The sequence below is a fragment of the Acinonyx jubatus genome, chromosome B4, assembly GCF_027475565.1.
Source record: "Acinonyx jubatus isolate Ajub_Pintada_27869175 chromosome B4, VMU_Ajub_asm_v1.0, whole genome shotgun sequence".
NCBI lineage: Eukaryota > Metazoa > Chordata > Mammalia > Carnivora > Felidae > Acinonyx > Acinonyx jubatus.
The window spans coordinates 3969214-3992906 of NC_069387.1; the positions used below are offsets into that span (position 1 = coordinate 3969214).

General features: G+C 35.6%; 1 long non-coding RNA gene across 1 annotated transcript in view; it reads right to left on the bottom strand.

The window, feature by feature from the left end:
• Positions 1 to 23693, bottom strand: part of LOC128316265 (uncharacterized) — a 181957-nt gene that overhangs the window by 139609 nt on the left and 18655 nt on the right. Inside the window, exon 2 of the long non-coding RNA XR_008299869.1 lies at positions 6608 to 6718. This is a non-coding gene — a long non-coding RNA (uncharacterized LOC128316265). The remainder of the gene's footprint in view (positions 1 to 6607; positions 6719 to 23693) is intronic.

A 23693-nucleotide genomic window follows, 5' to 3' on the forward strand; every position in this document is an offset into this window, starting at 1 on the left:
TTTCTCTTTTTTTAACTTCTTGCAGTTTAACATTTTTTTTGGATTCCATCTTGATTTATGGATATTTGAATGTATTTATTTGAATAGTTTTTGTAGTTGGTCATTTCTGTGGTTATTACAATGTACATATTAACATATCACAGCCTTATGGTATCATCAGCTTACTATTTCAAATGAAGTCTGGAGATCTACTTCCATTTAGGTCTTGCCCCATTTTTGAATATCATTATCCTGGGTATCTAGTAGTGAGGTAATTTGTGTTTCAATCATCGAATATAATTTATAAAACTCATGAGAAAAAATATAGTCTATTGTATCTGCTTGTATTTCTCCTCTTAACATGTTCTTTCTTCTTTCCTAATGCTACAGGGTGCTTTATCACATTGTTTTGGATTAAAAAATCTCCTTTAAATAAACTTTATGGGTAAGTCTGAGAAATACAAAATCTTTAACTTTCTTTCACCTGAAATGTCTTATTTCTCTTTCATTCTTACATGATAGTTTCAGTGGATATAGAATTTTTGGCTAACAGTTCTTTTGTGTCAGTACTTGACAATTTTTTCTGCTATTTCCTGCTTTATGGTTTTCAGTGAGAAATCCACTGTCATTCAAACTTGCATTTCCTTCCCTATTGTTAATGTGTCATTTCTCTATGACAACTTTCAATATTTCCTCTGTCTTTAGTTTTCAGAAGTTTAATTATCATCTAGGCACACACTTCATTGGGTTTATCTTGTTTAGAGTTTGCTCAGCTTCTTCAATCTGCAGGATTGGGTCTTTCACCAAATTTGGGAAGTGTTCAGCCATTATACCACCATTTTATTTCAGCGGTCTTTCAGCCCCCCCCCCTTTTTTTTTCTCTTATCATACAATCACCGGATCTTTTGCCTAGTCTCTGTTTTGGGGGGAGGGGGTTTCCTCAGTTTATGTTGCCCTTGTTCAAATTAGGTAGATTCTTTTGATCACTTATTGATCTGATCTTACCCACTGTCATCTCCATTCTGTTAAGTATATGCAGCAAAATTTTTTCCCTGTCATTGCATCTTCTAGTTCTATAATTTCCATTTAGTTATTTTTCATAGCTTCCATTTCCTTGCTGAAATTCCACTTTTCATCTATTTCAAGAGAATTAGTAATTGATTATCCAAGCACCTTATGACGGCTGCTTTAAATTCACTGACACATAATACTAATACTTATCTTGGTGTTGGCATCAGGTGCCTACCTTTCTCATTCAAGTCGCGTGTTTTCTTGGTTCTTGGAATGATGGGTTATTTTTCATCGTACCCTAGACATTTTGCCTATTATGTTAGGAAACTCCAGATCCCATTTAAATCTTTTATTTCAGCAACTGGTTATCCTATTTAAGTTTAGCAACTGGCTCTGACTTGCTTTTGTGGATTGTGGTTGCATTGACAGTTTAATTTTCAGAGCCTTTGTAGTATTCCTTCAGTAAAATTGGTTTATCTGCTATTGCTGTGTTGTTCCTTCAATCCTGGGATCCCATGTCAATGTGCCTTCCTCTCACATCTTTCAGAACTCCCTTTCATGAACAATTTATAGGAACTATAGTTGTTCTTCATGGGAAGAATTAAGGCAAAACAAGTCTGTGTCATCTTTTCCAGACTAAAAGTCTTGGTTGTTTGTTTTTAAAGGATAATCTACAGTTTGTATGGCTTGAGAAAAATCAAACATCTACTGATGTTATTTCATGCACTACCAGAAAATCCTGAAGAATTGTGGTCTCAGCACTTAACATATATAATAAACTGTGATGCTCCTTTTCAAAACCCAAGTCTTTTTTAATTTATTTGTTTTTGAGAGAAAGAGAGACGGAGTGTGAGCAGAGGATGGACTGAGAGAGAGGGAGACACAGAATCCGAAGCAGCCTCCAGGCTCCGAGCCATCAGCACAGAGCTCCACGTGGGGATCGAACTCACGAACTGTGAGATCATGAACTGAGTCAAAGTTGGATGCTTGACTGACTGAGCCACCTAGGCACCCCTCAAAACCCGATGTCTTAACTCCTGAAGTTTTTTCTTCTATTTTACACAACTTACTTTTTACTTGAGTGCTGAACATAATGCACATAAAATACAAAAGAAATTGAAATTAGTTCATTTTGTTGTTGGGGCTCCTTTCCATACTCTTCTTCATACATTAAATATAATACTGAATCCCATATAAATGGCAACGCCCTGGATTACTGGTTCTCGAGGTGTGCTTCCTGGATCAGCAGCGTCTGTTATTTCCCAGATACTGGTTACAAATTAAAATTCTCAGTCCCTATCTCACACTTACTGGATCAGAAATTCTGTGATGCATGGCCCACCAATCAATGTTTGTTTGTTTTTAATTTTTTTAACGTTCACTTATTGTTGAGAGACAGAGAGAGACAGAGTGTGAGTAGTGGAGGAGAAGAGACAGAGGGAGACAGAATCCGAAGCAGGCTCCCAGCTCTGCACTGACAGGCTGACAGCAGAAAGCCTGATGAGGGGCTTGAACCCACAAACCACGAGATCGTGACCTGAGCCAAAGTCGGACGCCCAACCAACTGAGCCACCCAGGCCCCCACCAATCCATGTTTTAACAGTGCCTCTAGTTGATTCTGGTGCTGCAAAAGGTTGAGAAGCATTATCTAGATAACATTCAACTCTTATTTTCAAATTTAGATGTGTGTGCGTGTTCATTTACTGAGCATTTATCGAGGACTATTATGGACAGAACATTGTTCTAGACCCGATACTATCATAAAGAAGAGAGACGCAGGAGTGCCTGGCTGGCTCACTCGGTTGAGTGTCTGACTTCGCTCAGGTCATGATTTCGCAGTTCCTGAGTTCGAGCCCCACGTCAGGCTCTGTGCTGACAGCTCGGAGCCTGGAGCCTGCTTCGGATTCTGTGTTTCCAACTCTCTCTGTCCCTCTTTTGCTCTCTCTCTCAAAAATAAACATTTTTTAAAATTAAAAAAAAAAGAGGACAGATGCAATTTCTGTTCTCATAACTGTGTGTGGTATGCAGACTTGTAACTTTTTTTTTTTTTGTATTGACAGATACAAGTGGGTTACAATTTAGGTATTTTTACTGAGTGTTCAAAAGCGTTTTAAAATCTAAGATGGATTCTGTATAAAATACACAATTTTAAGAAAAGTATTATTACTTGAAAATGAACATATTATGGTAGAAATAATTCTCAAATTTCATGTAATTATACTTATTTTGTTTAAACTCATATTAATGTGACACAGTTGCTATCACGGCTCATGACTGCTTACGAAATACTGTCTGAAATCATATTGTTCAAAAACTTTAAATAAAATTATAAAACATGATTGTTATCAACAAATAAGTTTTAGAAGAATGATTTATTTTCATTTTATTTTATCATAAGTGTACTCTTTAATCCTCATTCCTTATGTCACCCATTCCCCAGCCCACCTCTCCCGTACTAACCATGAGTTTGTTCTCTATAATTAAGAATCTGCTTCTTGATTTCCCTCTTTTTCTCCCCTTTTCTCATGTGTTTCTTAAATTCCACATGAGTGAAATCCTATGCTATTTGTCTTTCTCTGCCTGACTTCTTACACTTAGCATTATACTCTCTAGCTCATGTTTTTGCAAAAGGTAAGATTTATTTTTAATGGCTGTATAATATCTATATATATATATCCCTATATATATATAGATATATATACCTATATAAGTCTACATATATATCTATAGATATATCTATCTATCTATAGATATATCTATCTATAGATATATCTATCTATAGATATATCTATAGATAGATCTATCTATAGATAGATCTATCTATAGATATATCTATATATCCTTCACCTCTTCTTTATACATTCATCAAATGATGTAAACACTCGGGCTACTTCCATAGTTTGGCTGTTATAAATAATGCTCCAGTAAACACATGGATGCATATATCCCTTTGAATTAGTGTTTTTCTATTCTTTCGGTAACTACCCAGTAGTGCAATTACTGGATCATAGGGTAGTTCTATTTTTAACCTTTTGAGGAATCTCCATACTGTTTTCCACAGTGGCTGCACCAGTTTTCACTCCTTCCAACAATGCAGGAGGACTTGTTTTTTCCTACATCCTCACTAACACCTGTTGTTTCTTGTGTTTTTGATTGTAGCCATTCTGACAGGTATTAGGTGATAACGCATCGCAGCTTTGATTTGCATTTCCCTGATAATGAGTGATGTTGAGCATCTTTTCATGTGTCTTTATCTGTATGTCTTATTTGGAGAAATGACTGTTGCTGTCTTCTGCCCACTTTTTAATTGGTTTATTTGGATTTTGTCTGTTGCGTTGTATCCATTCTCTAGATATTTTAGATACTAACCTTTTACCAGATATGTCATTTGTAAGTATCTTCTCCCATTCAGCAGGTTGTCTTTCAGTTTTGTTGGTTGTTTCCTTCACTGTGCAGAAGCTTTTTATTTTGATGTGGTCCCAAGAGTTTATTTTTGCTTTTATTTCCCTTGCCTCAGGAGACATATCTAAAAAGAAGTTGTTATGGCTAATGTCAAAGAAGTTACTGTGTTTTTTTCTAGGATTTTTATAGTTTCAGGTCTCCTATGTAGGTCTTTAATCCATTTTGAATTTATTTTTGTGAAAGAAAATGGTTCAGTTTCATTCTTTTGCATGTGGCTATCCAGTTTTTCCAACACCATTTGTTAAAGGGACTATTTTTCCCCAATGGATATTCATTCCTACTGTGTTAAAGATTAATTGACCATATAATTGTAAGTTTATTTCGGGGTTTTCTGTTTTACTGATCTATGTGTCTATTTTTATGCCAATACTATACTGTTTTAACTACTATAATTTTGTAATATAACTTGAATCTGGAATTGTGATACCTCCTGTTTTGTTTTTCTTTTTCCAGACTGCTTGGGTTATTCAAGATCTTTGTGGTTCCATACAAATTTTAGGTTTGTTTGTTATAATTCTGTGAAAAATGCTGTTGGTATTTTGATAGGGATTTGCATTAAAATGATAAAACACGATGTTATCGACAAAAATATTTTAAAAGAATGATTTCTACAAGATTCTTTGCATCTACTTATACAGGCAAGATTTACATCGACCATAACATAAATTTAGTGAGTTCTGTAAGCACGATTTGGAATTTTTTTTTTTTTAGAGACATGGCTACTGTGATGGAAAACTGTCACCCCTTAACATGTCAGCCGTGTAGCCTAAGAGTTGCAGTGTGCAGGGGCGCCCTGGTGGCTCACTCAGTTAAGCGACTGACTCTTGATTTTGGCTCAGATCATGATCTCATGGTTTGTGAGACTGAGCCCCACATTGGGCTCTGCACTGACCACATGGGGCCTGCCTGGTATTCTCTCTCTCTGACCCTCCCCCCACCCAAAACAAATAAACTTTTACAAAATACAGTTGCACTGTGCATACTTTTCACCCACAATGGTGCAGGGACTAAACAGAAAAGGAAACTGGTGGAAGCTGAAACAACATTGATAATTAATATATTTTACATACACAATATACTTTTCCTTAATGGAGGATAGATGTGAAAGACCCAATAGGAAACATAAGAAAGAAACTGGAAATACTTCTTGGCAAGCAGGATGCCAAACAAGTGGAAAATTGATAACATTTCTCTATGGAGTTATACTTTCTATTTTTCAGCTTGCTTTCTAATCTTATATACTAAGAGGAAAAGAGACACTGTGTAGTTTTTTACAAAATAAACCTGTAATTATTTAAGGATTAGAGTCCACCAACCTTACTGGTTGAAGGCCGGGGAAGCAAGCTGGGGGGTCTGGGCCAAAAGGGCAGCGTGACCGGTGTGGGTAACAGTGGGAGAGAGCCAGTGTGGTGCGGATTCTCATAAATTCTTGTTTGATTGTGTTGCTCTTGAAGAGCCTTTGAGACATAAGTGGAGATGTCAAGTAAGCATTTTGATCTATGATACGGCCCTCAGCAGAGGAGTCCGGGGCAAGGAGCATTAACATGCTGAGGGTAATTGAAACCAGAGGCTGGAAAGAAACATCCGGGGAGAGAATGTAGGGAGGCAAAAGAGGAGGACTTGGAAAGTCTTACAGAGCTTCATCATGTCTTAGTCAGGAGGCTGGCAAGGAGCCAGAAAGGAATATAAACAGGGACTTGCGATGGGATGCCAATCAGGAGAGTGTGAAATTACAGAAGCTGAGCATGAGAACTGTTTGAAAGACACTACAAATGAGAGAGTGTTTTAATACTGCTGGAAGAGCTGGCTGAAAAAGCATCATTCCCTCTGTCCTTTGGAAAAAAACAATTCTCAGTACAGAGACCAGATTAGAGTATATTGAAGGTGACTGGAGAGTGAAGAAGTGGAGTGAGAATAGACAAAGCTTTCAAGGAATTTGACTCTGGAGACAAGGGAAAGAGGAGAATTCCATCTGAAGATGCTGTGGATTAAAAGGGGCTTAACTTTTAAAAAAAAGGCATACTGCTTCTTGAGTATGCTTATTAACAGCAGATAACTAGAAAGTTTGGAAGACGGAGGGGATGCACAAAGGACAGTGGGGGAAAAGCAGATTCAGGGGGAGGGCTCTGATTCAGGCACGAAAGTGTACACCCACCTCTTTCATGCAAACTGGAAAGCGGGAAGTGTAGACACCAATGCAAGCATTCTGTGGACTTCAAAGGACGCAGTGAGATTCACTGGCTGATGTGCTCGATGTTTTATTTTTCTGAAAAATTAAGATAAGATCATCTGTTGAGTTTGTATTTTTGTCGGGAGATAGTTGGAAAACAGTGCAGAAACATTAAAAAGTAATTTTGGAGTCAGGGAGAGTGATTTGCCTGAGGAAGTAGAGTATGAGTGCCTGGCAGTGGCATGAGTCCAGCCACATTAAAAAAAAAGAGTATGTTACAAATACGTGTGTATAATATGTACATATTTATGTATATATGCACATGCATAGATACACACACGAGTACACACATAAATATGATGCGGCCTAGAGGGTAATATCTATATATTATCTCTGTGTAGATAGGCACAGAGAAAGGTCTATAAGCATTTGAACGTAAAGAATTGGTCACTGATATCATATATTTACATATCTGATACTCATGCATATAGTACCACCTTCTACGATGTATCAGCATATCCATCTATGTGATAAAATTTAAGATGGATTTCAGTTTATTTCTTGTACTTTTATTCATTTTTGCACATGATGAATGAGCATGTACTGTCTTTGCACTAAGGCAAAACAACAGGAAAATTATTCTGTAAATTAAATTGACTGTTATCTGTAAAAGAATTGACTGTAATACCTAACTATATATCTGTACCTTGTAGTACTTACTCAACTCTAAATAATTCTGAGGTGCAATGTTTCAATAAGCTCCAACCTCAATTAGGAGTTATGACCAGAAAACACAGTGATATAGCTCCTATTTTATGAAGGTGTGTTTTCCTACAGTTTCCTTTTTATGTTATTAACACCAAAAATTATTGAACCAATTATATATCTTTTTTATGCTTCAGCAAAGTACAGAGCCAGTTAATTAATATCCATAGGATTCTCTGGCTCCATTACCATAGTGAATGGACAAGGAACTAATTCTGGGATTTAACATTAGGTATTACTCAAGAAAAAATTCTCTGATATGTAATAAGTCTGGAAAGCTGTTGATGAAATGGAGTTGAACATCAGGTTTAGGTCTCCTGGCTTTTTATTTTTACTTCAGGAGTTTTCAGACCCTTTAAAAAGTTTCCTCTAAGGTAGAGTTTGCAGTGTTTATCAGTATTTACTTTCTCAGAAAATCAGCATGTGCCAGTGTGTGTGTGTGTGTGTGTGTGTGTGTGTGTATGTGTGTGCATGCATGTGTGTTTATGTGTGTATGAGATGCACCTGCAAGTGTCTCATGGAAAATATTTTGCAAAATGAGGGATACTGTTTGATGCCACATCTTAGTTCTTAGATTTCCCTAAATTTATTCAATTTCAGATATTTTACATTTACATTATCTTGCTTACTTATCTGGAAGATGGCTTAAAATTTTAAACAAAGGAGAATCAACAAACAACCTTTGAGTCATAAGATAGCACTTTTCTTCTTACCAGTCACCAGGATTATTATAACAAGACTTCCAAAAATAACATTGTCTTTTAGTTTTCAATCTCCATGCTAAAATTGAATTATAATATTGAATTATACATAAAATATATAAAACTATATATAATCATATATAAAAGAAATTATATATCTTACTTGTCACATTGGCCAAAAACAAAATTTTCAAATTAATTAGAAAACACTAGTAAAATGACTTCACAGAGATGTGGAATTCAAGGATTTTCTACCATTTTAAATTTGTGAGCACCTTGATTACTTAAAAAAATAATTAATAAGAATTAAAATATTTTAAGTTGTAGTCCATTGTTTAATCCCTTTAAATTAAGTATGTAACAGTGGGTAATCAAACGATTTGCACTGAATTAATAAGAGGAAACCAAAGCATTTAAATAAGTAAGAAAGAATGGATCTATAATAGTAATAATACCTGAGAACTAATGACATTCCTGTTAGCCATCATTTTATACACACACACACACACACACACACACACAAACACGTATCCTATGTGGTGCTCAACTGGGTCCAATATTTTAAGTGATTTTCAAATGCTCTGTATTTGGTAAAATAAAACAAGCTTTAGCAAATCAAATTTCCTTGAATTTTATATTTATTTATTGGAAAACTCAGTCCATGTGTTTCTGATTCTTTAACATTTAAACTCATCAAAACATTTATTTTGGAAATGATACTTACACTAAGTTCCCCATCCAAAAATGTGGGGGTAGATTTTACTCTGAGGAAATTATTCAGAAAAAATGGTTCAAGATAAATTTGAGCTTTCAAACCAGTAAAGTTTAAATAGTGAATTATTCTAGCCAAATTTTCCCCTAATATTTACAATTATAAATTATACTCTGTATTACAAAAGTATATACGTTCACTTTTCCTGTTCCTGTAGACAGTCTTTCAATTTATTTGTTGTGTCTAAGAACATATCTTTAAAAAAAATTTTAATGTTTTTATTTATTTTTCAGAGAGAGAGAGACACAGCGTGAGCAGGGGAGGGGCAGAGAGAGAGGGAGACACAGAATCTGAAGCAGGGTTCCAGGCTCCGAGCTGTCAGCACAGGGCCGGGCGTGGGGCTCAAACCCATGAACTGTGAGATCATGACCTGAGCTGAAGTCGGATGCTCAACCAACTGGGCCACCCAGGTGCCCCATAAGAACATACCTTTTTTTTTTAATTTTTTTTTTAACTTTTATTTATTTTTGAGACAGAGAGAGACAGAGCATGAACTGGGGAGGAGCAGAGAGAGGGGGAGACACAGAATCCGAAACAGGCTCCAGGTTCTGAGCTGTCAGCACAGAGCCCGACACGGGGCTCGAACTCACGGACCGTGAGATCATGACCTGAGCCGAAGTCGGACGCCCAACTGACCAAGCCACTCAGGCGCCCTCTTTTTAAAAGCCTGGAAAATTTATTATAAAGACAACATAAAACCAAAATTATATTTTAAAAAAAAGCGGGGCACCTGGGTGGCTCAGTCGGTTAAGCGTCCAACTTCGGCTCAGGTCATGATCTCACAGTTCGTGGGTTGGAGCCCCACATCGGGCTCTGTGCTGACAGCTCAGGGCCTGCAGCCTGCTTCCGATTCTGTGTCTCCCTCTCTCTCTGCACTTCCCCCACTCATGCTCTGACTCTCTCTCCTTCAAAAATAAATAAACATCAAAAAAAGAATTTTTTTTTAATAAATAAATAAAAATAAAAAAAGAAAGGGACCCGGGGTAATTATATGTAGAAATTATATGCAGTAGAAATTATATGCACAAAAGATGAGATTTTTAGTATATGAATATATCATTAATGACATACTAATTATTTTAAAAATTTTGTTAATGTTTATTTATTTTTGATAGAGAGAGACAGAGTGTGAGCAGGGGAGGAGCAGACAGAGAGGGAGACACAGAATCTGAAGCAGGCTTCAAGCTCTGAGCTGTCAGCACAGAGTGCGACGTGGGGCTCAAACCCATGAACCTCAAGATCATGACCTGAGCCAAAGTCAAAAGTTTAAGCGAATGAGCTACCCAGGTGCCCCTGTAATATATTAATTCTTGAGCAATGCTGTTGCTTGAAATTTCTCATAGCCAGACCAATTGGAACTACATCCATGACTAAAATTCTGAGATTAACAAATGTTTGCTTAGTAATATACTTTAACATACAGTGTTTTATTAGTTTCAGGTGTACAATATGGTGATTCAACACTTCCATACATCACTCAGTGGTTATCCTTAATCCCTATCATCTATTTCACCCTTTCTCCCACCCACCTCCTCTCTGTTAAGCATCAGTCTATTCTCTATAGTTAAGAGTAGGTTTCTTGATCTCTTCTTTTCCCTTTGCTCATTTATTTTGTTCCTTAGATTCCATATATGATTGAGATCATATGGTATTTGTCTTTCTTTGACTTATTTCACTCAGCATTACACTGTCTAGCTCCATCCATGTTGTTGTAAATGGCAAGATTTCATTATTTTTTATGGCTGAGTAATATTCCATTATATATATATACATATATACACAAATGATGAACACTTGGGCTGCTTCCACACTTTGGCTATTGTAAATGATGCTGCTATAGACATAGTGGTGTATGTATCCCTTTTAGTTACTAGCTTTGTATTCTGCTGGGTAGATATCGAAAAGTTCTATAACTAGATTATAGAATATTTCTATTTCCAATTTTTTGAGGAAACTCCATACTCTTTTCCACAGGAGCTGCATCCATTTGCATTCCCACTAACAGTACAAGAGGGTTTCCCATCCTCCAAATCCTCACCAACACCTGTTGTTTCTTGTATTTTTTTAATTTGAGCCATTCTGACAGATGTGAGTGATATCTCACTGTAGTTTTGATTTGCATTTCCCTAATGATGAGTGATGTTGAGCATCTTTTCATGTGTCTGTTGGCCATCTGGATATCTTCTTTGTAAAAACGTCTACTCATGTATTCTGCCTATTTATTAATTGGATTATTTAGTTTTGGGGTGTCGAGTTTTATAAGTTCTTCACATATTTTAGATACTAACCCTTTATCAGGTATGTCATTTGCAAACATCTTATCCCACTCAGTAGATTGCCTTTTAGTTCTGTTGATTGTTTCTTTCACTGTGCAAAAGGTTTTTATTTTGATGAAGTCCCAATAGCTTGTTTGCTTTTGTTTCCCTTGCCCTAGGAGACATATCTAGAAAACAGTTACAACAGTCAATGTTAATTAAGTTACTACCTGTGTTCTCTTCTAAGATTTTTATGGTTTCACATCTCTCATTTAGGTCTTGAATCCATTTTGAATTAATTTTTGTGTATGGTGAAAGAAACTGGTCCAGTCACATTATTTTGCATGTGGCTGTCCAGTTTTCCCAACACCATTTCTTGAAGACTATCTTTTTCCCATTGTATATTCTTTCCTGCCTTATCAAAGATTAATTGACTATATAGTTGTGGGTTTATTTCTGGGTTTTCTCTTCTGTTGGTCTATGTGTCTATTTTTGTGTCAGAACCATACTGTTTTGATTACTATAGCTTTGTGTTATAGCTTGAAGTCCAGAATTGTGATGACTCCAGTTTAGTTTCGCTTCTCTTTTCCAAGATTGCTTTGGCTTTTTGGGGTCTTTTGTGATTGCATACAAATTTTAGGATTGTTTGTTATAATTCTGTGAAAAATTCTATTGGTATGAAAAAAAGTTTTTTAATGTTTCTTCATTTTATAAACAGAGACAGAGTGTGAGCAGGGAAGGGGCAAAGGGAGAGGGAAACACGGAATCCAAAGCAGACTCTAGGCTCTGAGCTGTGAGCACAGAGCGTGACACAGGCTTAACTTAGCCACGAGGGCTCCCCAAATGTTGATATTTTTATAGTGATTGCATTAAATGTGTAGATTGCTTTTGGTAGCATAGATATTTTTTTTTAATTTTGTTCTTCCAATCCATGAGCATGGAATGTCTTTCCGTTTTTTGTGTGTCATCTTCAATTTCTTTCATCAACCTTTTATAGTTTTCAGAGTATAGGTCTTTCACATCTTGGGTTAGGTTTATTCCTAGTAATCATTTTATTTTTGGTGCAACTGTGAAAGGGATTGTTTCTTTAGTTTCTCTTTCTGCTGCCTCATTATTGGCATATAGAAATGGAACAGTTTTCTATACGTTGATTTTGTGTCTTCTGACTTTACTGAATTTGTTTATCAATTCTAGCAGGTTTTTTTTTTTTGGTGTAATCCTCAGTGTTTTGTACATATAGAATCATGTCATCTGCAAATAGTGAAAATTCTACTTCTTCCTTACCAATTTGGATGCCTTTTGTTTCTTTTTGTTTTCTGATTACTGTGGCTAGGACTTCCACTGCCATGTTGAATAAAAGTGGTGAGAATGGATATTCTCATCTTGTTCCTGACTTTAGAGGAGCAGGTCTCAGTTTTTTTCCCATTAAGGATGATGTTAGCTGCAGGATTTTCATCTATGACCTTTATTATGGTGAAATATGTTCCCTCTACACCTACTTTGTTGAGGGTTCTGTCATAAATGGATGTACTTTGTCAAACGCTTTTTCTCCATCTATTGAAATGATCATATGGTTGTTATGCTTTCTTTCATTGATGTGACGTATCATGTTGATTGATTTGTGAATATTGAATCATCATTGCAACCCAGGAATAAATCCCACTTGATCATGGTGAATGCTTTTTTCAATGTATTGTTGGACTAGGTTTGCTAGTCTTTCGTTGAGGATCTTTGTGTCTGTGTTCATCAGGGATATTGGTCTGCTGTTCTCTTTTTTAGTGATGTCATTATCTGGTTTTGGTATCAGGGTAATGCTGGCCTCATAGAATGAATTTGGAAGTTTCCCTTCCTCTTGTATTTTTTGGAATAGTTTGAGAAGAATAGGTATTAATTCTTCTTTAAATGTTTTGTAGAATTCACCTGTAAGTCATCAAGTCTTAGACTTTTGTTTGTTGTTTTTTTTGATCACAGATTCAATTTCTTTGCTGGTTATGAATGTGTTCAAGTCTTCTATTTCTTCCTGTTTCAGTTTTGGTAGTTTATATTTTTCTAGGAATATATCCATTTCTTCTAGGTTGTCCATTTTGATGGCCTATCTTTTTTCATAATATTTTCTCATAATTCTTTTTATTTCTGTGGTTTTTGTGATTACTCCTCTCTCATTTCTGATTTTATTTGAGTCCTTTCTCTCTTTTTTTGATACATTTGGCTAGAAGGGTATCAGTTGTATTGATTTTTTTCAAAGAACCAGCTCCTGGTTTCATCAATATATTCTATCATTTCTTTTTAGTTTATATATCATTTATTTCTGCTCTATCTTTATTATTTCCTTCCTTCTGCTGGTTTTAGGTTTTGTTTATTGTTCTTTTCTAGCTCCTTTATGTGTAAGGTTATGTTGTTTGTTTGAGATTTTTCTTGCTTTTGAGGTAGAACTGTATTGCTATAAACTTCCCTGTTAGAACGACTTTTGCAGCATTCCAAAGTTTTTGGACCATTGTGTTTTCATTTTCATTTGTTTCTATGTACTTTTTTAACTTTTTCTTTTATTTCCTGGTTGACCCATTAATTATTTAGTAGCATGGTATTTAACCTATGTGTATTTTTGGTTTTTCCAGCTTTTTTCTTGGGGTTGACTTCTAGTTTCATAGCATTGTGGTCAGAAAAGATGCATGGTATGACTTTGATCTTGAAATTGTTGAAGTTTATTTTGTGGTCTAACATCTGATCTATTCTGGAGTGTTACATGTGCATTCAAAAGAATGTGAATTCTGCTACTTTGGGATGGAATGTTCTGCATATGTCTGTTAAATCTATCTGTTCCAGTGTGTCATCCAAAGCTATTGTTTCTCTGTTGATTTTCTGTTTAGATTATCTGTCCATTGATGTAAGTGGGGTGTTAAAGTCCCCAACATTTATCACATTATTATCAATCAGTTCCTTTATATATGTTATTAACTGCTTTATGTATTTGGATGCTACTATGTTGGGTGCATAAACATTTACAATTATTATAACATCTTGTTTGATTGTCATCTATATTATATAATATCCTTCTTTGTCTCTTTTTACAGTCTTTCTTTTAAAAGTCTATTTTGTCCAATTAAAGTATTGCTACTCAGTCTTTTTTTTTTTTTTTGACATCCATTTTCATGATAGATGTTTCTCCATCTCCTCACTTTCAACCTGCAGGTGTCTAGGTTTCAAATGCATTTCTTGTAGGGAGAATATTGATGGGTCTTGTTTTCTTATACATTCTGTCACCTATGCCTTTTAACTGAAGCATTAAGTTCATTTACATTCAAATTAATTATTAATAGACATGCTTTCATTGTCATTTTTTAATTATTGTTTTGTAGTTTATGAAGATTTTCTCTGATTCCTTCTTATCTTTCTTTTTCATGTTTTGCTGATTTTCTTTGGTGATATATTTAGATTTCTTTCTCTTTCTATTATTTACATATTAGTGATTTTTGATATAGAGTTACCAGTAGGTTTGTATACAACCTCTTCTGTATATAGCAGCCTGTATTCAGTTGATGGTAGTTTACGTTTGAACCCATTTTTTACTCCTCTCTTCCCCATAGTTTAGGTGTATGTTGTTTTATTTTACATTCTTTTATTTTCTGAGTTCCTTGGCTAATTTTTCACAGAGATATTCATTTTTATTGCTTTTGTCTTCTCCTTTCCACTCAAGAGTCCCCTTTAATATTTTTTGTAGGACTTATTTAATTGTTAAGAATGCTTTTAGTTTTCGTTTGTCTGGAAATTCTATCTTTTCTATTCTGAATGACAGACTTCTTGGATGGAATATTCTTGGGTGCAGATTTTTCCAACTGAGCGCTTTGAATATATCATGCCCCCTTCCAGCTTGGAAAGTTGCTGCTCTAAAATTCCCTGCTAACTGCATGGGGTTCCCTTGCATGTCACTGTCTTTTGTCTTGCTCCTTTAAATTTTTTTATCACTATATTTTGCAAATTTAATTATAATGTATCTTGAAGTGCATCTGCTTTTGTTGATTTTCTTGGGGTTTTCTGTGCCTCCTGTATCTGGATATGTTTCTTTCCCCAGATTAGGGAAGTTTTCAGCTATTATTTCTTCAAATAAATTTTCTGGCTCATTTTTTCTCTCTTCTAGGAATCCTATAGTATGAATTTCATTACATTTGACTGAGTCACTAAGCTTCCTACTTTGTATTTGCCTAATTCTTTTTTCTCTCTTCTGTTCAGCTTGACTACTTTCCATTACTCTGCCTTCTAGGTTATTAATTCATTCCTCTGCTTCTTCTAGCCTGCTTTTCATTCCATTGAGCATATTTCTCTTTTCATTTATTGATCCCTTTATCTCTGCTGTTATTCCTCATCTCTACATTAAGAGTCTCACTCATGTCTTCCACTCTTGTTCTTGTCCTTATGATCATTTCATTAGTCCTGTTAGTTGTATCTGTTTTGCTTAGATCTCTAGCTGTGATCTTTTTTTCTTATTTGGGATAAATTTCTCTGTCTTCTCACTTTTTCTGTCTGTGCCAGTTTCTGTATTAGGAAAGTCAGATACATCTCCTGTTCTTGAGGGTAATGGCTTTATCGAGAAGAGGTCTTATAGTGCCCTGCCATGAGTGACCTTGTTCCCCAGAGCCTGATGCTTCAAGAAATGTCTCAATGTATGCTGCACATGTTCTACTGTTTTATCCTGGCTGCTTTATTCTTCAGACCAGTCATCTGCAGAGCTCTTTTTGCCTGTTGTGGGCAGTGTTTGGTCCCTGGCCTGAATGTGGTGCGTTTTAAGTAGGTTTGCTCTGATCTGCTTGTGAAATGAGACCTGCCACCATTCCCACCAGAACCGAGACTTCCCTAAACTCACATTGGGAAATGAGGTGTGAGAAGGGTTGGGGCCAGTCTTCTGGGGATGGGGACTGCTGCACTGGGACTGACCAAGCAAGCCTGGGAAGTGCAGTTCCACTGGAGTGTGGGGTGATGGGGCTCGGTGGAAGCAAGTTAGGCAGGCAGTGTCTGCCTACATTGGTTCCCACAGGTGGCCCTACACTTACCCTGAGGGTCAGGGAAGGGAAATAGCATTGGCCAGCTCCTTTGTTCCTGGAGGGGTCTCTCCATGAATGTTGCCTCTCTGGGACATGCTCTGAGGTGAGCAAATAACCTCCCCACTGTGTGCTCCAGGCACTCTTCATTAAAAAAAAATTTTTTTTAGTGCTTATTTATTTTGAGAGAGAGGCAGAAAGAGAGGGAGAGAGAATCCCAGGTAGGCTCTGCACCATCAGCACAGAGTCCGATGCAGCGCTCGAACCCATGAACCATGGGATCACAATCTGAGCCAAAACCAAGAGTCGGGTATTTAACTGATTGAGCCACCCAAGCACACCACCCCAGGCACTCTTCAGATCACTGTTTCTACACTGTATGTCCACAGGTTGTTTGTTGCCTTCTCTCCAAGAGCAGGCTCAGTGCCCTCTGGCCTCTCCCTAATCCAGGCCTGCTGGTCTTTAGAACTTTAGGCTTTAAGCCCTGCTTATTGTCAGACATCATGACATTTGGCCCTTCTCACTTTCCAAGCCAATTGTTATGGGGACTAGTTTTCCCTGTGCACGCCCCTGTGTGCCCATCTGTCTGTAGCCCTTCTCTGCGAACACAGCTCCCACTTCTGTGCAGCATCCAGAATCTGTTTCTCCCCTAAACTATGTCTCCATACTTCCTATCTTCTCCAGTGTGGCCTCTTCTCTACTTTTAGTTGTGGAGTTTGTTCTGCCAGTCTTCAGGTCAATTTCTGGGATATGTAGGATAATTTGATAGTTATCTAGTTGTATTCATAGGATGAGGGGACCCTAGGGTCTGCTGACATCTTCCAATGTTGATTCTTGCTGAGTAATTTTTAATTTAAAAATAGCCACACCTAATACTTCAAAAACTAGAAGATATAATTGCTTAATATCAATCCAAAAGTAATGCCCTAAAGTTTGAAAGGAAGAAAGAAATGAAACATATGCATGAGAAGGAAAGTGTAGAAATAACAATTTTCTAGGTTAGCTAAATTCTGAAGAGATCAAATTGGTTTAAAAGATGTTTCAAGCAAATGAGATGTACTAGATTTTGGAAATTCAGACATGCTTCAATGAATCAGGAACCATGTATTACTAGGCATCAATTACTTTAAAGAAGATTAGAGTATGTCAAAATAGAACCATTATTAACAGTTTTACCTTACATATATTTTATATAATGTACCATGTATATAATACAGAATTGTATTTTTATGTATATGTATGTGTTTTTAATCCAATCTGCTTTCTTACTCCTATCCCCTGCTTTCTTACAGCTATCCATGTGTTATGGAAAATGTCTACATCAATGGTCATGTCTATATCTACATCAATGTATGTATGTACCTATGTATCTATCTATCATTGGTCAACATATGTATAATACAGGTATATATTCCTTTTTAATGGTTGCTTGATATTCTACAGTATGGATAAAGATTGCTTTATTGTTTCCTTTAAAAAAGGACTTTTTAATCCACTATCTTATCAAAAGATTGATCAAAAGATTTTCAGCAATTTTGCTATTTGAAACTCTTACTATGTGTGCAGATTTCTTTTCTTTACATGTGGAATGGTTTCTCCAGAATACATTATCAGGAGTAGAATTGATGGTTCATGTGAAAATGAAATATTCTACTTGAACAGAAATGGCAAATTTTGTCCCATACTGCATATACAAATTTTCTCTCAATAGCACCATATAAAATATCCTATTTATTCATATTTTAATACTTGTCATTTTCAGGTTAAAATAGATGCCAGTTAAGTAACAGTTCATTGTGGCCTTGATTTGTATGTTTCTAATTTCCACTGACGCTGAAAATTCTTTATATTGGTATTGCCTATCTGTGATTTGTTTTGTTTTATTTATTTTTTTGTGAAATGTCACTACATATCTTTGGGCCACTTTCCTATTACATTTTTGTGTTTTTGTATTAGTTTGAAGCATTTATATATTCTTGATGCCAATATTTTCTCAGTTGTGTGTATTGTATATCAAATATCAGTATGTTAAATCTATTCTCCCAGTTTTAACTAAATAAAAACTTAAAAATTTTTTTGAAAATAAAACTTAATTTTAATATAATCCAAAATACTGTTTTTTGTTCATAATCAGTACTTTTTATTTCTTAAGAAATATTTCCTTACTTCATATGTAATAAGTACATATCAAATTTGCTACCATGAGCTTTTTAGTTTTTGACATGAAATCTTTAATTACTTTTGGCACGTGTGATTTGGAATAGCAACCGGTTTTTTTCTCAACTTACAGAATTACCAAACAGAATTGAAAAAGGACAAAACTGAATGTTAAGAGCTGATAAATGTAATGATTGAAAAAATATATAATGAACAAGACTATCAGAAGACTAGACAGAAAAATTATGGGGGTAAAGAAAGATGAATCTAAGGAAGTTAAACACAATGGAATAAAATGAGGTAAAGAAGTAAAAATGTGTAAGGAATAAGATAAAAAGAGCGAGAAAGTTAACTTTTATATAAAGTCCAGGAAGATATTAAGTAAGAAAATGGGCAAAGGTGATACTTGAAAAGATCATAGCCTTCTATAACCAAGAAAGAAATCACATGTTCAAGAAATCCAATCCAAGCAGCATATGTACCAAGAAAAAAAAAATCCATATTACATCCATTATATTAGGGAATGATATTAGGGAAAACAAGAATCTAACCCCCCCCCCAAAAAAAACCCCAAAAAACAAGAATCTTAAATACACCCTGTAAGAAAAGACAAATAACTTTTAGAAATGTAACAACGATACTATAAAGTTATGTACCTTCAGGAAGCTAAAGAGAAAATAAAAGTCAAATCTTTCAAGGAAAAGGGTGAAATAAAGATATTTTCAAGCTATCAAAAACTGAGGGGGTCGCTCAACAGCATATCGTCACTAATGAAAATTCTGAATAACATGTCATTAACTTACTTCATAATCATGAAAGGTTTAACAATTTTAAATTTACATGCACCTAATAATATTATCTTAAAATATATAAAGCAGAGTTCCACTTCCATTAATAGCAAAGTAGCTTGTATTGGGCCAACTCCTTTCCATATAATAATTATAAGTTCTGAACAAAATATAAAAATGCAGCTCTCTTAAGGCACTGGAAGAACTGAGCAGGAGTACACACGAAACTCCAAACAGCAAAGCTAAGACTAAAAGCACCAAAAACCCACTTCAGTTGCTGGTCACCACAGGGGCACAGTGTTTGGTTGGATTTTAGTCAAACTAACCAGCTGCCACAAGTAAGATGCGCTGTTTTTCAGAGGCACATACCAAAATCCATGTAATCTACAATACATTGTTTACAATATTTGGAATAAAAAATTACCAGGTTTACACAGAAGCAAGAAAATGTAACCCATACTAAGAAAAAAGTAAATTGGTAGGGATGACCCAGATGTAGAAATGAGCAGGATAAGACCTAAAAAGTATAAAATTGATGTTAAGGGATGTAAAGAAAATATACTCACAATGAGTACAAAAATATAAAATCCCAGCAAAGATACAAAACTATAAAAAAGAAACAAATGAAATCTCTAGAAAAAATACAATTGTGAAATATGTCACTGGATGAGTTTCACAGCAGATTGGATGTGACAGAAGAAAAATCAATGCACTTAAATATGGATTGAATTATAATGTTCAATATGAAGAAAAATTAGAAAAACTATATAGAGAAAGCAATGTCAAAATTACATAAGAAACAAATTCACAATCAGATAAAAGTTTTAACTGAGAAATCAGAGAAAATTTTAACAATATGAATAATAGATTAACTTTGTGGATATTTATAAAATTCTGTAGCCATATTCTGCAAAATATAAGTACACAAGGCACATACCCTAAAAACAGAACACTTGTAAGTACATAAATCAAGTTTCAACAAACTTCATAGGATTTCAATCTCATAGCGTATGTTTACCAATCACAGTGAACTTAAGCTAAATATTCATAACAAAAAGATACATACAAGCACTCTACATGCCTTGAATTTCAGAAACATAAATAATTCATCCATAAATAAAGCAGTTATTCAAAATATACAATGCTTTGGATACATGGCAATAACCATACAAGGTATGAAGCTTTTGTGATGAAATTATGGAAGAAAATGTATGGACTTTGATCTCTGGGTGTCTCTACTCATCTTAGTTCAACTTTTTAAAGGGCTGACTAGTCAATAATCTACAAGCATTGAACTCTTAGGGCTTAGAAATTCTAAATCTCATTGTTGTTGAGTGGTATTCACTCATTGAAGAAATATTTGTCAGTCTATCAGAGAAAGACAAATACCATATAATTTCACTCGTATGTGGAATTTAAGAAACAAAACAGATGATCATATGGGAAGGGGGAAGGAGAGAAGAGAGGGAAACAAACCACAAGAAACTCTTAATAAGAGAGAACAAACTACGGGTTGAAAGAGGGAAGTAGGTGGGAGATGGGCCAGGTGGGTGTTGAGCATTTAGAAGGGCATTGTGATAGGCACTGGGTGTTGTATGTAAGTGATGGATCACTGAATTCTACTTCTGAAACCAATATTGGACTGATGTTACCTGACTAAAATTTAAGTTAGAAAAAAAAGGGAAAATTAAAAAAAAAAAAAAAAAAAAGAAAGAACTACTGTACATGATGTGAATTAGATCTGGAGTCTGAGGAAAACATAATGCCCTATGGAGCCCACAGCACAGGAGCAGATTTTACAAATCTGTGAAAAATACTGATAAGGGAAACAAGGCAAGGAGTGCCTGGGTGGCTTAGTCGGTTGAGCAACCAACTCTTGATTCGGGCTCAGGTCACGAGCCCAGGGTCATGAGATCGAGCGCCACGTCTGGCTCCATGTCGAGCATGGAGCCTGCTTAAGATTCTCTCTGTCTCTCTCTGTCTCTGTCTCTCCCTCTGTCCCTCTCCCCCACTTGTGTTCTCTCTCTCTTTCTCTAAAATAAATTTTAAAAAGAGAAAAACATGAGGCTATGTCAAATTGTCATAAGGGTTTTGAAATATTCAGGGAGGTCAGGGAAAATTTTGTAGGGAAAATTACAATTTAGCTGAGAACTGGAGGGCGAGTGTAGGTTAGCAATGGAAGAAGACAAATGAGCAATCCAGGTAGAAGGAAGAGTATATATGCCCATGTGGGAGGTCTGTCAAAGCAACATTGACTTGAGAAGCCAGCACCCCATTGGGGCTAGAAGAAAAAGAGCTTAGGGGACTCATGAAGGCTGACTACAGAAGAGACCACGTAAGCCATTTTGAGTGTTGTAGTGTTATCCTAAGATCCATGGAACACCAATGAACTGTTTTAGGTAGGTATTTGACATCAAATTTGTATTTTAAAAGGACACCTATGGCTGTAGAGAATGGATTATGGGAAGGTGCTACTCCTTAGTGCCAGGGAAACCCCCTAGAAAGCTTTTTTTTTTTTAGTAACTCAGCAAAATACATCTGTAGGTTGAATTATGCTGCAATAACGGAAAGTGGAGAAATGAGTGTGCTGGAGAAAAATCATACAATGATGAAATCAAGATGAACTGGTTTAGTAAAAGGTAAATTTGGCTCTAGGATGAGATCAGAGTTCTATGCTATGATTATTAAGAAACATGTTACACTAAGTACTTAAAAGGAGAATTTAAACCAATCTTTTTATTAGATTATTATTGTTTATTATTATGAAATGGATGATTAACGAAAGCACTTGGTGTGGAAGACTTCAGGCACTGGGTTAAGGATGTCTTCCCTTGAATCGCAGATTTGCCACGGACTCACTTTGTGATGATAAATAATGTTATCTCTCAAAACCTCCATATATATTTTTTTGCCTGCAAAATGGACCCACCAATTTCACATGATTGTTGTAAAAATTAAGTAAGTAAAAAGAGTGCATAATATGACGTTTGGCACATTCCAAGGAGTAAGTATTAGTTATTACAATTCCATTGTTACCACTATTAACTTGAAAAAGCATTGTCATAAGAATTGATTATAAAATTTCAAATATAGGCAAGAATTGCAGGTTCTATTGATTCAAATATTACCAGGGTCGGAAATTCTCCCTTAAGAAACATGAACATACGATGTAAAAGGAGGATTTTATGAGCTAATGTTTAGAAAAATGTTTACCTTTGACATTCCCCAGAGCACAGGGACAACTCTGAGCATCTCAACTATGTGTTTGCTTGCCTGTGGCCGACTCAAGGAATAGAGAAATCAGGAAGAAATGCCGGATCGATTGTTGTGAATGAACATCGTATCACGAGTTGCATAATTATTACAGAGATAATCAGAACGTAGATTTATTTCTAGGATGAATGAAAGAACAGGGACTTCCATATTAGCTTATAAAATTGACTCTAGATAACATTCACTTCAGATATTCTAGGTGATTTCATTAATCTAGAAAATAAACATTTTTTGATACTTTAACTCCTAAGTTTAGACATTCTACTAATTTAAAATTGCACAATTTTGAGGCATGGAGTATAATCGGTTGCTACAGGATACCAATCATCATCTGTATATGCAAGGTCAAAGCTATACCAAATACTAAATGCTAACATGTGTGCTAAGTCTTAATTTATCTTTTTATTTTAGGATAAAAGGAAATTAGGGGAAATGTGTTTGCCAATAAACCTTAATATATTTCTCCCTAGAGCAATGATTATAAGATTAAATGTCAAAGAAATACAACAGTATGTACACTATGCAATTGAAAATATGTCAGTCCCTAAATTTGGCCAAAGTCAGGAATTTTTAAAAAAGGAAAAATCAGTTGCTGTTGAATTTCATTTTATGCCTTATGTTAAAAATTTGTAAAACTGTCTCTTGCTAGCTAGCTCTCAGATAGTGAAATAACAATGAATTCAGCTCCAGGCAAGCTGCTTTACAGGCAGACCTGTCAGGAAAGAGAGACACAGTTCAGGGTAATTCATTCTTGCCACTGGGTCTCAAGTGACATGTGAAGGGCTCTGGAATTTCTAAAACATAAATAGCACTAACTTACAGCAAGAAACAGAAAGCATTCCTCGTGTTTATTGAGAAGCAAAAAAAATGAGTAGTTAAGGAACAGAAAGCTGTATAGAATTTAAGAGTAAAGAAAAGGGGGATTTTGTCAGTTTTTAAAGGACACATCTTTTTTTTTTTAATATTTATTTTTGAGAGAGAGAGAGAGAGCGAGCAGGGGAGGGGCAGAGAGAAAGGGACACAGAATCCAAAGCAGGCTCCAGGGTCTGAGCTGTCAGTACAGAGCCCGATACAGGGCTCAAACTCACGAACCTCAAGATCATGACCTGAGCCACAGTTGGATGCTCAACTGACTGAGCCACCTAGTCGTTAAAGGACACATCTTAACCAAGGATTACTGGGAGTAATTGATTCCTAGGGTTTCACAATCTTTTATTCTTCAAAATCTTATTATGCATCTTATTATGCAAATAATTCATACGTGAATAAACTTTGGCTCAAGACCCAAAAATAAAATTTATCAGTGAAAATAAAATGGAGAGAACTA